The following is a 12,460-nucleotide window of genomic DNA, read 5'->3' on the forward strand; positions in this document are numbered from 1 at the left end:
AAATAGAAATATCCATATCTGTGAATCTTGAAGCACACTCCCTAAATTTCGCAAAGAAGTGAAAGCCAGATTCATAAACCCCTCGATAATACCATTATTTTATTACTGATAAGTGTCCATAATTTGATCCAATTTTCCCACCCATTCAAAATCGCCGAGGCGGAACGAGAGGGAAAAGCTTCAACGACGGCGTCTTTCAATAGAACGACGTCTCTATCCATCGTTGGCGTCGCTCTCTTTCGCGTAGACGTTCATCCGGCGAAGGATTCCGGTCGGCTAATTGACAGAGTAGGGGAGGAGCGGGCTATATGCGCCTATTAAGCAGAACTCTGATTTAATCAAATATCACATCGAATATGTGTACAAAAACTATATACACGTGTGCAGGCATCTGTTTTCTATACATTGAAGTAACTTTTATGTTACAACTTTCTTCTGTTTCCAAGAAAACGATTTTATTATAAGTGTTGTCTAAAATGCCGAACCTCAAATCGTGCGGGCTAAATGCGCCTATTTATGTTTTGAACAAAATTTCTGTTTTTTGGTCAATATTTCCGTATAATTTCATTGAAACTGCTAGAAAGTAATAATTTCCGTACGATACAGCTGAACTTTTATAAAAATCTTTGTACATTATAGTTTTATGGAATAAAACAAAAGTTAGGGTTGCCATACTATGGAGGCAGTTCATTCATGAGAAAAACTTTATCATATCTGTTTTTAGATCTTCAATTCTCTCTTAAGATGTTATTCAGAGCTTAGATTTGAAGATTCAATGATAAAAATCATTTATTTATTCTATTTAACCTATTATTTTAGGATGGAGGCATTTTACAAACATGATGGGGGCATACAAAAACACTCTATTATTCCACTATATAATCATTATTAAACCTCCAAAAAAGCTGAAATATGTTTAATTTCTTAAGTTCATTTGAGTCAGAAACAAAAATCATCCTAGTTTTTGTTTTAAGCTTCTTTACGTATAATTTTTAAAAGTCGAAATATTACATCAAAATGTATCAAAACCTTGTATGATTTTTTAATTTTTTTTGAGTTTGTGAATTCATAAAATTCTTTCTTGCCTTATGTTCTAAGCGTATCACCCTCAAAATGCATTGGTCAGATAAACTGTCTAGTCAACCATTTCATCAAACAGCCGTAGGGTCATTTAACCCGATAGGCCCATTTAGGAAACCTTTCCCCTATAACCAATTATTTGCGCCAATTAGCGCCCGACGTTCTAGAAACGGTTGTATGTAGCTGCAGGACCATTTCGTTCGGGAGGGAGATTTTCGACCGATCATACTTGTTCCGGGAAAGGCGCCACTTCCTTCGAGATGAATCAAGCAGGAAACAGGATATGGACCGTCATCACCGAGTTAGAAGCAACATTTTTCCTAGCTGCAGCTTCGAATACTACAATTCCGAAGCCAATCGAAGAATGTCCCAACGAAACAGAGATAGATAATAGTTTTGTGATTAGGTTTAACAAATCTTATAGAGGGTCCCCAAACAGAACCAAAATCATAGAAAGGGGAAGAAAATTAGCCTGCTCCGGAATGTTCTAATCTCCCCGACCGGAAACTGCCATTAGATTTGATTTGAATGGACAAGACATCGTCACAGCACCTTAACGAGCCGACCAATTGCGGAAGCCACCTTCGGAATCAATCAAATTCTTCCCCTGGATGTAGACTAACCTTGCGACAGTAGACAGTAGCTTTCGAGCGGGGAAGAAGCCCAATTTACATCTTGTACTCGTAGGACTTTGCCCTAGACTGGCAGCCAACCATCCAGCAAGGAGATTGGCCTCCTGGTTCTGGTTTTGTAGTAATTCATGGGAATTTAACGACGGAGCCCAGGCGAATCGGGCAACCGGAGAAACAGATAGGCCATTAGAGCAAGAGGGAACGATTTTCGAATTTCCGATTGGGTGCCATTGTTCAATTTCCCTCGGTTGGATTTGCTTCAACATTCGCAGTCAGTTGGGGGAGGATGCTGCTGATCGGACCCTTTTGGGAAGAAGGACACCAACACACAATTGATTCAATTTATAAACCATCATCTTCGATACAACTGTTGGACATTTGGATGCCCGTTCAGGCAGACAAAACGGGCTTTTGTAGGTTTTGTTTACATCGTTAAAAGAGGCTTTTCAGGTCTCAAAACATGCTTTATCAATTCTGGATGAAGAAAAATCTGATTTATTTCATTCGAATATCGTGTTTAAAACATGCGCTTCATTTTTGCTTTAAAAAAATCCCAGATTCAAATAACTTAAAAGCCCATATTCTTTAAAAAAAAGTCGGAACTTCAAAATCAAACATCTGTAACTTCCCATGCCTTAAGCTGAATTACACCAGTTTCTCAGAGTGTTAAATTTCAATGTGCTAAACAATTTTAGCTACGCATTTTAGAAATTTGAGCTACATTCCTTATGATAAAAGCTATGTAAACTATGTTAAAAATTTAGTTGAGTCTTGAAGAGAAGAGTACAGTAGACAAAGTGAGTAGTGCAGATTAGAAAAGAGTAGAGTAGAGTAGATTTGAATAAAGTAAAGTAAAGTCGAGTAGAGAAGTGTGGAGTAAAGTAAAGTAAAGTAGAGAAGGGTAGAGTAGGGTAGAATCGATAAGAGTAGAGAAGTGTAGAGAAGAGCAAAGTAGAGTAGAATAGAGTAGAGTAGAGTAGAGTAGAGTAGAGTAGAGTAGAGTAGAGTAGAGTAGAGAAGAGTAGAGTAGAGTAGAGTAGAGTAGAGTAGAGTAGAGTAGAGAAGAGTAGAGTAGAGAAGAGTAGAGTAGAGTAGAGTAGAGTAGAGTAGAGTAGAGTAGAGTAGAATAGAGTAGAGTAGAGTAGAGTAGAGTAGAGTAGAGTAGAGTAGAGTAGAGTGGAGTAGATTAGAGTAGAGTAGAGTAGAGTAGAGTAGAGTAGAGTAGAGTAGAGTAGAGTAGAGTAGAGTAGAGTAGAGTAGAGTAGAGTAGAGTAGAGTAGAGTAGAGTAGAGTAGAGTAGAGTAGAGTAGAGTAGAGTAGAGTAGAGTAGAGTAGAGTAGAGTAGAGCTGAGTAGAGTAGAGTAGAGTAGAGAAGAGTTGAGAAGAGTAGAGTAGAGTGGAGTATAGTGTAGAGAAGAGTAGAGTAGAGTAGAGTAGAGTAGAGTAGAGTAGAGTAGAGTAGAGTAGAGTAGAGTAGAGAAGAGTAGACTAGAGCAGAGCAGAGTATAGTGGAGTAGAGAAGAGTAGAGTAAAGTAGAGTAGAGTAGAGTAAAGTTCAGTATAGTCGAGTAGAGTAAAGTGGAGTAGAGTATAGCAAAGTAGAGTCGAGTGAAGAAGAGTAGAGAAGAGCACAGAAGAGTACATAAGAGTAGAGCAGAGAAGAGTAGATTAGAGTAGAGCAGAGTAGAGTACAGTAGAGCAGAGTATAGTGCAGTAGAGTAGAGTAGAAAAGAGTATAGTAGAGTAGATTTGAGTTGAGTAGAGTAGAGTCGAGTAGAGTAGAGTTGAGTAGATAAGAGTAGAGTAGCGTGGAGTATAGTGTAGAGTAGAGTAGAGAAGTGTAGAGTAGAGTTGAGAAGAGTAGAGTAGAGTAAAGAAGAGTAGAGTAGAGAAGAGTTGAAAAGAGTAGAGTAGAGTGGAGTATAGTCTAGAGTAGAGTAGAGTAGAGTAGAGTAGAGTAGTGGAGAGTAGAGTAGAGTAGAATAGAGTAAAGAAGAGTAGAGAAGAGTAGAGAAGAGTAGAGTAGAGTAAAGTACAGTTGAGTGGAGAAGAGTGGAGTTGAGTAGAGTAGAGCAGAAAAGAGTAAAGTAGAGTAAAGTAGAGTAGAATAGAGTAGAGTAGAGTAGAGTAGAGTAGAGTAGAGTAGAGTAGAGTACAGTAGAGTAGAGTAAAGTAGAGTAGAGAAGAGTTGAGAAAAGTAGAGTAGAGTAGAGTAGAGTAAAGTAGAGTAGAGTAGAGTAAAGTAGAGAAAAGTAGAGTAAAGTAAAGAAAAGTAGAGTAGAGTAGAGTAGAGTAGAGTAGAGTAGAGTAGAGAAGAGTTGAGAAGAGTAGAGTAGAGTGGAGTATAGTTTAGAGTAGAGTAGAGTAGAGTAGAGTAGATAAGAGTAGAGTAGAGTAGAGTAGAGTAGAGTAGAGTGGAGTAGAGTAGAGTAGAGTAGAGTAGAGTTGAGTAGAGTAGAGTAGACTAGAGCAGAGTAGAGTATGGTGGAGTAGAGAAGAGTAGAGTAAAGTAGAGTAGAGTAGAGTAAAGTTCAGTATAGTCGAGTAGAGTAGAGTGGAGTAGAGTATAGTAAAGTAGAGTCGAGTGAAGAAAAGTAGAGAAGAGCAGAGAAGAGTACATAAGAGTAGAGCAGAGAAGAGTAGATTAGAGTAGAGCAGAGTAGAGTACAGTAGAGCAGAGTATAGTGCAGTAGAGTTGAGTAGAAAAGAGTATAGTAGAGTAGATTTTATAGAGTAGAGTAGAGTCGAGTAGAGTAGAGATGAGTAGATAAGAGTAGAGTAGCGTGGAGTATAGTGTAGAGTAGAGTAGAGAAGTTTAGAGTAGAGTAGAGAAGAGTAGAGTAGAGTAAAGAAGAGTAGAGTAGAGAAGAGTTGAAAAGAGTAGATTAGAGTGGAGTATAGTCTAGAATAGAGTAGAGTAGAGTTGAGTTAAGTAGAGTATAGTTGAGAAGAGTAGAGTTAAGTAGAGTGAAGAAGAGTAGAGTAGAGTAGAGTAGAGTAGAGTAGAGTAGAGTAGAGTAGAGTAGAGTAGAGTAGAGTAGAGTAGAGTAGAGTAGAGTAGAGTAGAGTAGAGTGGAGTAGATTAGAGTAGAGTAGAGTAGAGTAGAGTAGAGTAGAGTAGAGAAGTGTAGAGTAGAGTAGAGTATAGTAGAGTAGAGTAGAGTAGAGTAGAGTAGAGTAGAGTAGAGTAGAGCTGAGTAGAGTAAAGTAGAGTAGAGTAGAGAAGAGTTGAGAAGAGTAGAGTAGAGTGGAGTATAGTGTAGAGTAGAGTAGAGTAGAGTAGAGTAGAGTAGATAAGAGTAGAGTAGAGTAGAGTAGAGTAGAGTAGAGTAGAGTAGAGTAGAGTAGAGTAGAGTAGAGTAAAGTAGAGTAGAGTAGAGTAAAGTAGAGAAAAGTAGAGTAAAGTAAAGAAGAGTAGAGTAGAGTAGAGTAGAGTAGAGAAGAGTTGAGAAAAGTAGAGTAGAGTGGAGTATAGCCTAGAGTAGAGTAGAGTAGAATAGAGTAGAGTAGAGTAGAGTAGAGTAGAGTAGAGTAGAGTAAAGAAGAATAGAGTAGAGTAAAGTAGAGTAGAGTTGAGTTGAATAAAGTAGAGTAGAGTAGAGTTGAGTAGCAAAGTAGAATAAAGAAGAGTAGAGAAAAGTAGAGACGAGTAGAGACGCGTAGAGTCGAGTAGAGGAGAGTAGAGTAGAGTAGAGTAGAGAAGAGAAGAGTTTTGAAGAGAACAGAAGAAAACGGGAGAGTAGAGGGGGCTTTTTTGGAGTATTTGTTTAGTACAGTGGAGTAGAGAAGAGTATTGTAAGGTAGAGCAGAATAGAGTGCAGTAGAGTTGAGAAGAGTAGGGTAGAGTAGAGTTTAGAGGAGAACAGTAGAAAACAGGAGAATTGAGTTGACTATTGTAGAGTATTGTAGAGTATTGTTGAATATAGTAGAGTAGAGTAGAGTAGAGGAGAGGAGAGAAGAGGAGAGTTTAGAATAAACCAGTAGAGTCGAGTAGAGTAGAGGAGAGTAGAGAAGATTAGAGTAGAGTTGAGTACATTAGAGTAGAGTAGAGTAGAGTAGTGCAGAGAGGAGTGAAAAAGAGTAGAGTAGAGTATAGAGGAGTTTAGAAGAGAACAGTAGAGTAGAGTAGAGTAGAGTAGAGTAGAGTAGATTTGAGTTGAGTAAAGTAGAGTAGAGTAGAGTTTAGTAGAGTAAAGTATTTCCTACCCTTATCTGTTTTTGTTTGTCGCTTATCCACTCTTCTTTGCTTAACTTTACACTACTCAACTCAGCTCTTCTCTACTCCACTTTACTTTTCAATGCTCTGCTCTTCTTTATAAAACTTTACTCTACCTAATTATAGCTCCAGCAAGGAACGTAAACGAAATTCAAAAATATGAAAAATCTGAAGTTCCATAAACAGGAATAATTTTAAAACAGTGGATTTACCCGTGAAGCCAACTTCTAGCATTACCAAATTGCACCAATTACGCCATTTAAACACGCAATTGGGCCGTAAGTCCTACCAATTTGCGAGACGAAGCCCAGAGAGTGACAATTAGTGCAGCTAATTCAATCATGCTTTCAACCACTCTCGGAAAGTGGGTATACATTTGCGTGCAGCAACTGAACCAAGAAGCAGTTTCAAATTGCCAAGCATTAATTACAATTACGGGCAATTAAAGTTAGATTTTCAAATTCCTATTTGCGACACAAATGTTGCCGTCGTTGCAATCGGAGAGTAACGAGTTTCTACGGTTGGCTTTCGAGGCACCAACTTCATTTGGCTAATTTCGCTCGTTTCGGATTTCCTGGCTTTTCGTACCGAAGCACAAATACCGGAAGGTAATTTATAAAATGCATTACCAGGAGCCATCCCGGGCTCGGGGTTTTTAAATTGAGCCAAATTTGTTTGGAATGTGAATGTAGATGGAACCATCATTGTGACATGTGTAAAACCAGTGAAAGGAGCCTCCCTGTCAGCTGTTATCACCCTTCCGGGAGGTTTTTTTCGCCCTTATTTTTAGCATTTTTCAACCAAAGCTAACTGATTCGGATTGCTATTAGACCTACAACCGGCAGTCAGTCAGTATTCTAAGAGCTCTTCAACCTCCGAATAATAGATAATCGCCTGTTTTTGTAGAGCTTGTTTCGCTGCTCTTTAAAAAAAGGAGCGAACGGAAACCCTCCACCCCTAGAATTTCAGGATTTTGAGGAAGAAACACAACCGTCGTTGTCGGCCAGGCGCAATTGAATGTAACAAAATAGCGCTTTTGTTGAGGCGTGTGCGTCCGATTGAATCGTCCCGCGCTTTATCTCAGCAGTTGTCGTTTTCAATCGCCGGGAAACAGAACGAGGGGGTAAATGATTCAAAAATCAAACGATGTCAATTAGATCGGCTTTAATGAGCTTATCGAGCAACGAGCGGGCGATGTGTCCTGTTTTGGTTATTGAGATTTTTTACTGATGTTTCGAGGAAGTTTTTCCACGAGGGAGGGTCGAGCCTTCGATGGCCAAGTGTGAAACTCAAACATGACCGCTCGTTTTCGGGGCGACCTTGTGTCTGGTGAAGGTTGTAATCCTTTTTTAATGTAGCGAAGTTTGGCTTTGATTGAGTCGATAACATTCGGATATTGCTACACCGTTCAACAAAATGTTGATTCAATTTATTACTAACAAAAAAGTGTGAGTATGCAATTACATAGGAAGTAGATCTCTTCGCCTGTTAGTATACGTAGATATTAATACGCCTATAGGTATGCAAAAAAAAGAAATTTGGTTTCGTGACGAAGTTATCCGTGTTTTTGTCACGTCAAGACACGCCACTTACAGGATTTTCACTCAAAACTCGGCTTTTTACTCAACTTAATTCTGTCAACTGATAACCATGATGCTTAAAGCTGTTTCTGAGAGGAACAAAATGTTTAAGAAAACTAGAAGGAGACGTTGAAAACGAACACTGCAACGGACAAAAAACTTTAACAGAATTGCATCAGAATAAATACTCAAGAAAGCTTTTACGAAAAAAATGACAAAAGTCTTGAGAAAAAACAAAAACGATGCAAGAAATGTGCGGAATTGTGTTGTTCCCCCGGAAGATGTTCTATACTTATAGATGTAAAACCCAAAACCGACGATCAGATAAGAGAAAAGCTGATGCTGAAAAGTTTGTTTGAAGTGGCCTGAAATTCTCAATTACAAAAATTAATTTAATCCTTAGAAATTCCATTCTGAAGGTGAATTAGGTTATCGTGGGTGGATTTTTATTCTCCGCACAACAGCAGCAGGAGGAGATGGACCAAAGATAAACACTATAATGGCCAATTGAGGGCGCGTCCCTCCGGCAGCAGACAGACGATTGGCGATGAATAATGATGATGATGACGATGCCGAGAAGCCGGATGATGCAAGGTCCCGGTTAGTCTCAAGCTCACACAGCAGGAAGCTGATTTTTTTTCTGTGGAAATCCCGCCCGAAAGGGTCGGAAAAATCTCGCTCTCCAACTTTTCCCATACAGCCCCCTCAACCATATTGATGATTGGCAAACGGGCGAGACCGAAAAAACCAGCCAACTGAAAACAATATCGAAAGTGGTGAGTTCGCCTTCATCCCTGTAACAGATCAGCTTCAAGCGAGAGAAAAGGGAACGCAAACAAATCCGGCTATAATCTGCTTTTAATGTAATAATATCGTTTTTGGTACACACATCACGAAGCCGGAATCGATCCTTTCTTTCGGTTGTCCTCTCGGCCGATCGATGAGTCCCTCCCCATCCATAATGGCCCTAAGTAAACACACTCTCGTCGGACAATCTAATCGATCCCATCAAAGCACAATTACGCAACGATTAGCTTTTATCACTCCTTCCGTTCCCTCCATTTTCTTCATATCGACCAGCAAATCATCCCCCCTTACCAGAAGGCGTTTAAGAGAGTCAATCTTTTTTTTCCCTCAACTATTCATCGCCATTTCCATCAGTCATTTGACAGCCACCCGCACGGGGGGAGAAGTAATTAACTCGGGCCCGGGACCACCTACTTTTGTGTGCACGGTACCTATTCTGTTCGACGATAAATGAATCTTATTAGTCCGGTCGCATTTGAACCGGCCCCCTCCGGGGTCGTCTGCTATGGTTGCGCTTAAGTCACCCAAAAGCCACCCACCCATGCCATCAATTTTGGATGTTACTAGAGAATGACGTAGGTACCGAACCTGACAAGCCGGAAACTTGCTTGCAAACCGACTTGTCTGTTGGTGGACCGAGGCTTGATTTGCGAGAACCTTCCTAGCTATTTGGTATATTTGGGCCGAGAAAAGTGCATATTTTGCCGACGGCAAGTTTTTGGGCTTTTTGCACCGGGTCAGTTTTTCGGGCGCCTTAACGGCGACGCCGCCAAATGTAATCACATTAAAATTCAATCGACTTACATTATGTGATGAAATTCGACCAGAGGTCAAGATTACCAATATTAAAATTGCAAATAAAACTGAATTGACCATTTTTGACTTCAGTACATACCACTTCGATTTTCTGTTCTCTCTGTGGAAATAGGATATTGGTGTCTTCAAATAAGTTGTTGAGAAAACTATTTCCCACGATTGAACAACAACGAACAAAATTATGCCTCTTTAAAGTTGTGACATGAATTCACTCAGTTAAAACAGAACAGGGTAGTTGACTGAATTCACGACACAAAATTTGAAGTTATTCTGAAAAATTCTTTAGAGCCTTCAAATTTTATGTACACATTTTAAAGTTATATTTTGTTATTCTGACTTGTAGAATCATAAATTTTCAGTATATTTTCCTTAACATTTTCCATACTTTGACTGGTACTTGAATAGCAACATATTGAGGAATCAAACGTTAAAATTTCACAGTCTTTATTTGAAGATTATCCACAAATTTTTTTTTGTTATTTTTTTTCTCTACCATCTGGAGGGTCAAATCAGCTTTCAGGGCATATTTTCCTTATAAAATTTTACAAAAAATAAAATTTTGTGACTTGAGGTCACTCATTCACACTGTTGTCACTCAGCTGGATTCCAACCGCTTTCTATAAAATTTAGTAGAGTACTCCCATCATTTTCAAAGATGATCTTATTTTTTATTGTTTTGCAACGTTAAAGTTCCTCGTAAAAATTGGTTCTCTAAAGGCAAACGGCTTTGCTCTGCTTAACGCCTTCTTTTTTACTTACATAGCCAAAACAAGTAAGCATCCTGGAAAATGAAAGACTGGCGCTCTTAATTTTTCTTTTCAACATAACATCTGTTACATTATACACTGCATTGCAGATATTACTACGGCCAGGCCGACCATGTGGTCAATACCACAAATGAACTAATACAAGAAGGGGAATAAAGCGTGGAGTTCCCTGCCAAACGCTTTATATATTCATATGTACATACATGATGTTAGAATTGGAACGAAAACTTTCAATATATTGAAAAATGTAATGTTTAAACAGCATAATATGGTTGGATCTCACCAATAAATCTTTATTGTCATCACTCAAATTTGGTTTCGATTGCACTTTATCATTTAAACAAGAAACCATTTTTTCACGGAGCAGAAAATTTTTGACATCCTTTTAAGTCAACGCCTACTCGAACTCCTTTATCCGAATCGCTTTGATCTGCCTAACGCCGAGGTATCGAAAATAATCTCATCGTTTTCCATCACACTGAACAAATCGCTGTAGTCGAAAATATATTAGGTATAAGAATCGGAATATCGTCCTCGTCGTTTAAATCTGCCTATTTGTAAAGTAATTTTCCTAATTTCTAAATGGAAGACGCTGGAACTGCATCGTGCTGCATTCCATGCCTCAGCTATCCAAATTAATGCATCTTTGATGTTATATGCTAAAAACTTTCGTTGAATTCTCCAAGACGATTCGGAAAACTTTGCATCAGTTTCTACCGAAAACTATTTTTTATAATCTGAATGATGAATTTTGATGCATCGGCTGGAGCAATTCTGAGTGATTAGAGGGCAACAAAAATGTTGAAATTGAACCATTGACAGTTTGACAGATCTTCAGCTTCACAGTAGGCTAAACAGTTGTCCAATAATGCTAAGCTGCTTGTATCGGAAGCTTAGCGTTTTCTAAATAGTAAACAACATCTTCCAAAAACAACTCCTTAAAGAATTTCCGTGTCATCCACGCGTTTTGGGCGTTTTTTTTCTTCGTGGATCATCATTAGCGGAAGCTTAACAATCCATAAGCATTGCTGAATGTACTAAAAGTCACCCATTTGTTATTGCCTCTTCTTTCTGGCACCGATAGTTTATGTAAAGACAAAAATGCGGAAATATAAATGTTCTTTTCAAATAAAGTCCACTTTTTGCATTGAAAATCTGACTTGCGGACATTATTTTTCTCCGATGTTAAAAAGCATTTAAGAATTTTCGTTTTAATAGTTTTTGTGGGATACATTTTTGTCTCGATTATCGATTACGGCCTGTATTGACTACACTATCGCCGCCTCTTAACCAAGGTTGCCGAAATCACAGAAAAATCTGTATTATCACAGAATTTTGAGCAAAATTTCGTCACAGAATCTGTGTCACAGATCACAGAATTTTTTAAATTTTTACAGAATGCACAGATTTTCAAAATTTGTTACAGATTTTCAAAATTATAATTTTTTGTCATTTTCGGCTTTTTACTTCTGACTATAATTCATGACAGTATGAAAACGAGGTAATGTAAATTGATTTTTTTTTTTTTCAATTAAAACTGTTCGAAATTTCCAATTTGTTAATGTTTGATATGATTTCCCTATGAACTTCATAGAAAAAGCGTCACAGAATTTTACGTTCAAATCATAGAATTCGAGATTTTTTTTTGTCAAATACACAGTTTTTTTTCCGCAAAATTTTTTTTCCGGTCAAATGACATTTTTCGAACTTCAAATGATCATTAACTCCTAATCAAATTGTTTTTTTTTTTCACAAATTTTTCTTCGTGACTATTTTATTTTGAAAACGCTCGTATTTTTTCATTACAATAATTTGACCCCTAACACTATTTACACTAGAACTCTCTTGTTTCTCAACCCATTTTTACATATTTTATAGTTTTTAAAAGCTTGTAACGTGACTCTAATAGACCTCTGAGACAATATTCAGCTACAATAATTTATTGAAAAGTTATTTAAAATTAAAGAAAAAAACGGAAAAACATGTTTCGGGAAAACGACTGTAAGTCAGTTATTAAGTGCTTGAAAAAAATTTACTTAGTGCTTGAGAAAGCTGGGATTTGAAACTATATGCAGCACATATGGGAAATATTTTTTTTAAATTTCTTTAGATCATGGCCCCAAAAAATGAAAAATGTGTTGTAAAAACCGTACTTTGAAATGAATCAACCGCCAAAGCTGTTCCAGTAAAAACCAAACAAATGTCTATTCTCAAGACTGTGTTGTGCTAAAACTGTGCTTATTTGTTTTTGATTACAGTTTTTGTTTAATTTTTTTTTGTATTTTGAATTGTTAACAACAATATCAACAGAACAACATAAGACAAATATGTCGAGGTTCAATGTAAGTTTTGACCGCTATCTCGGATCTTCAGGTAGAAAAAAAAACTTAATAAAAAGACTTAAATTTTGGGTTTGCTCCGCCGTATTACATTTATCTATCAATCGAGTGTCAATACTCAAAATTTTATTTTTGTTTTTCGTTAATTTGATTATCATTTTCATAGCACTTACTTAGTCCCTAAAAAAAATTCTTCATTATATTGGCATAATGATTATAATGA

The 12,460-nt window shown here is 37.6% G+C and overlaps 1 protein-coding gene across 1 annotated transcript in view; it reads right to left on the reverse strand.

The window, feature by feature from the left end:
• LOC129755164 (retinal homeobox protein Rax) overlaps positions 1-12,460 on the reverse strand; it is a 31,580-nt gene that overhangs the window by 1,230 nt on the left and 17,890 nt on the right. The window lies entirely within an intron of this gene.

The sequence above is a fragment of the Uranotaenia lowii genome, chromosome 3 (assembly GCF_029784155.1).
Source record: "Uranotaenia lowii strain MFRU-FL chromosome 3, ASM2978415v1, whole genome shotgun sequence".
In the NCBI taxonomy this organism is placed as follows: domain Eukaryota; kingdom Metazoa; phylum Arthropoda; class Insecta; order Diptera; family Culicidae; genus Uranotaenia; species Uranotaenia lowii.